This window comes from Sinocyclocheilus grahami, unplaced genomic scaffold (assembly GCF_001515645.1).
Source record: "Sinocyclocheilus grahami isolate Dianchi unplaced genomic scaffold, SAMN03320097.WGS_v1.1 scaffold15.1, whole genome shotgun sequence".
NCBI lineage: Eukaryota > Metazoa > Chordata > Actinopteri > Cypriniformes > Cyprinidae > Sinocyclocheilus > Sinocyclocheilus grahami.
In genome coordinates this window covers 3,936,784-3,940,933 of record NW_015505194.1, presented here as the reverse complement: position 1 = coordinate 3,940,933, position 4,150 = coordinate 3,936,784, and the positions used below count along the sequence as shown (strand labels likewise).

At 36.2% G+C, this 4,150-nt stretch overlaps 1 protein-coding gene across 2 annotated transcripts in view; it reads right to left on the bottom strand.

Annotated features, from left to right (window-relative positions):
* The window catches only part of btbd7 (BTB (POZ) domain containing 7), a 75,717-nt gene extending 71,831 nt beyond the window's left edge, over positions 1-3,886 (bottom strand). For both annotated transcript variants that reach the window (XM_016294758.1, XM_016294767.1), the window contains exon 1: positions 3,507-3,886. The gene's annotated coding sequence lies outside the window, so the exon portion shown is untranslated. The remainder of the gene's footprint in view (positions 1-3,506) is intronic.
* Positions 3,887-4,150: the final 264 nt, after the last annotated feature.

Below are 4,150 nucleotides of genomic sequence, written 5' to 3'. Positions count from 1 at the left end.
GCCCGGCAGAAAAAGTTTGGGAACCACTGGCCTACTCAAACACACAATATTTCATTTAATTCAATTCATACAGGCCTACCTCATGTTGCACGTTTGCACTTCTTGAGAAAAATTAGAAATAGAGAAAAAATATTTTGCCTGTAATTTTTTTTCCCTCATATCACAATATATTATCGATATTGCCTGGACGGTGTAAAATATTGTGATATGAATTTTAGCTCATATCGCCCACCCCTAGTGTGCAGCCAACAAAAGCCCAATGAAACCTTATTTTCAAATCATACCTGGGGCGCCATTAATCGATACAATCCGATACACAGTTGTTCGATACTTTTCAAGGTTATACAATTGGCAAGCTACTCATGTTACATTGTACACAAGTACCATCAGTCTGCAAAACCCTGGCAAATCCAGAGAGACAGTTGAACTTATTCATGACAGCAAAAGATTTCATAATTATTCTTCATAATAATACCTACTGATAATAATAATACCTACCTACCCCGTAAACAGGCTCAACAATGAAGATAGCCTGATGGTCCACAGTGTGAGAGAGTTTTGGAACAGCTGGCAGATCTGTCACTTGTCCTATTGGGTCAATTACTGCGTTGTCACTTTTTTTTATTAATTTTTTTTTATTTTTATAAATTAATACATTCAAAACAGATGGATCAAAATGATCAAAAGTTTGAGCTAAGGCATTTATAACAATGTTACAAAAAATTATATTCTATTTCAAATAAACCCTTTTCTTTTGAAAATCTTATTAAATAATCCTGAAAAAATGCACTACAGTTTCCACAAACATAAGCAGAACATTTTTTTTCCAACACTGATAATAAGAAATGTTTCTTAAGCACAAAATCAACAGAGTGATTTCTAAAGGATCAAGTGACACTGAAGACTGGAGTACTGCTGAAAAACTTGCTGTCACCACAGAATTAAAATACATTTTAATATGTTTTAAAAAATAAAACTTTTAGCTGTAATACAATTTCACAATATTACAGTTTCTACAGTATATCAAATAAATGCAGCCTTGGTGAGCTTAAGAGACTTTCCAAAATCATGAAAAATCTAACTGACCTCAAACTTTTGTACAGAAGTGTATATAGTAAGTCAAGTCACTATTCAAAAGTAGAAACTCAACAAAATATTTGCTGTCAAAGCACACCAGTTAATGAAAACTATAACTATATTTTTTTCTGACTCATACACAGATGTGTCACTGAAAATAAAATGGATTATTGTGTCATGTGGTGAAAATACTAGTAGGGCAAATAGAAAATCTGAATTACTGGCCTGAATGAGCCAGCAGAAAAGAAAAATCCTTACTCGAGCCCTGCCTATCATTTTTATCTAGTGTCTGTCTAAGCATTATGCATGCTTTTTGCAATTAAAAAAATATAGAAAGTACAAAGCAGTTCACAAAAACAAAAGAAAAGCAAAAAAATAAAAATGTATAAATAAAATAAATAACCTTTCAAAGAATCTTCACACAGTTCATTTCTATACAAGGAAAGCACCAAAATCAATAATGGAAAAATGCACTGTATTCTATAAATGCACTAAATTCCAGTCATACTGAAAGCTGTGAGGAACAGATCAAAAAGTAAGTCATTATTCTGCAAGGTGCAAACTCAAACTGCCGCAAAAACCACTGAGACTATTAACTGAACTTAAGAAACGGATCGGAGAATAAAATCTGGATTCTGGTTTTTTGCAATTAACCAGTTCATCCAGTTCACAAATCAATTTATAATCTCACTGAGTGGCAAGATTATCAGTGAATAATCATATGACTTGTAATATAGAGCACAAGTCATATGAACTAATTTTGTCGTCACTGATTTGCATGAATATTCTTCCAAATATTTCATTACCGGTTTTGGAATGACATGAGGGTGAGTAAATGATGAGAGAACTCACATTTTCAGGTCAACTATCCCTTTAACACAGAACTGCAGTGCCATCAAACATAAATCTCACTTAACTGTTGGCACCAGCACATATTGCAGCATAGTAACAGAGGAAAGGATGGGCTACATCATAGTAAGATGAAAAAAGAGGGGGAAACCCCTACACCTCAACCAGAGTCACACCATGTGTACAACATACTGCAGGACCCAAACCGCACTGCTCTCTTCACTCGATTGTTTCTTGAATTACCCACATTGATGAACAACAATGGTGCTTCTTGAGCTATATTAAGGACGACACTCTCTCAACAGAGCAGCAGCAGATAAAGCATTTATATTTTATTAAAACACTTACCTTTGTTTCTCATAGGTAGACACTAGGCTATCAGTAAATCACACCATCTCTAGTCTTGCTTGGGGGACATCTGATAAGCAAGGCACTTGAAATCCCTGAATATTTCCTACAACACCAAATAATCCTCACTGTGACCATCTCCATTATCACAAAGAAATCAGTTTGGGTTGCAAAACAATTCTTCATTAGCACAATCTCACAACACATTTTAAGGCTCCTGGGAACACGGAGTCAAAAGGTTCTGTGTGGGAAACTGAGAGATACTGTGGAGGTGAATGAACTCAAGGGGGGCAAACAGGATGGGACTTGATGTAAACCAATTTGGTCATCAGTTAAGACTTGCCTTTAATTAGACCCTGATGACTTCCAGAATTCCATAGGAAATAAACAGTCAAGACAAAGACAGGGGAATACGTTCCTGTCCAGTAATTTTCCTAAACAATGCCCCATCTAATTGCAGAGGTCCAAAATAAGGCACAGTGCACAAGCCTCTTTAAAAAAAAAAATACAAATAAAGGCAGGACAATGAGGGAGGACCTGTTAGATGAAGCAAAATAGCTCTCTTGTGGAGACTATGCTGGCTTTTCACAAGCACAAACATCTCTAACATGCCAAGTATGCTTTAGGAACTCAATAGTATCTATATGTTATGCTGGGCAACTGGACGAGTATGTCTTAAATCAAGTCAGTCACATATTTGAAACTGGTTATAACATGCTGGTGGCTACTGACAGCTCAAATTGAACATGCATGCTTATTTCTAAGATGAATCTTCCTCTTTATTAAATGAGGTGTCCGCAAACATGAAGGCATTACATCTGTAATAACTGCACACTACGCATACTCAGCTAGCCTAGCTTTATGTGCATGTAGCATTCAGGTGACTCTGAATGCTAAATGTTAAAAGTTACCAAAATGCGACATGTCTAGTTGTTTCAACCTCTTTATGCAATACACTAAAGAACTTACGTGATGTTAATGCTTTCTTTTGGTTTAGCATGTAAGCTAACCATAGTGACTAAGCTTTGCTTACTAGTTCTATGTGGAAGAGTGAAATATGTTACTATTTGAAGTTTATCCGGTTATAATAACCAACATTATGGATAAACAGTCAAGGGCTGTTGTGGTTTTAATACACAAGCCACAACTATAAATGTAGCTAATTCAGCAGCTCGCCATGGCAGATTAGCAAGCAAAGCAAAAAAAGGAGGAAAAAATGCCTTCAACCCTACCTGAGTCAAGTTTACTGCTCCTCTCTTCTCTTCTTGCTCATAAAACGAGCCTAAATCCGAGCCAGCGACTCCTGATATTTGCTTAGCCGAGAAAATTCTCTCGCACTTTTCTTTCGTAGTGTTATTGAGTAAAAAAGCCTCTGCGCGTCCCGGGTTCACACACACATACAAACACATATGTGAAGCGCTAGCAGGCTGCTAATACTTTTACGTTACACCATCCGTCCTACATTACTCGCTTTTAATGCCTCGTTCAACAACAAAACAGCTCAAATAGAGTCTGTGCTCTTCGCTTTCAGTTTGGCGTGAGCAAATATTACATGTAGTGCTGTATTCTCCCCTTATTCAGAAAAACAATGAGGGGAGGGCTAAGCGTCAGGATTCGGTTAGCAATGTCGCTACGCCATCTATCTGCTCGAGCTCAGATGAGGCATAGAGCAAAAAGGTCCAATCAGTCTTCTGCGTTGGTTGGACCTATGGGTAAAACGTAATAAAGAAATGCGTTAAAGCCATTCGCTTTATGTTTATTTATATTCGCTATATAATATTCGCACATATTCGTAACATATATATATATATATATATATATATATATATATATATATATATATACACTGTCTATCGTTCAAAAATTTGGTCAGTAA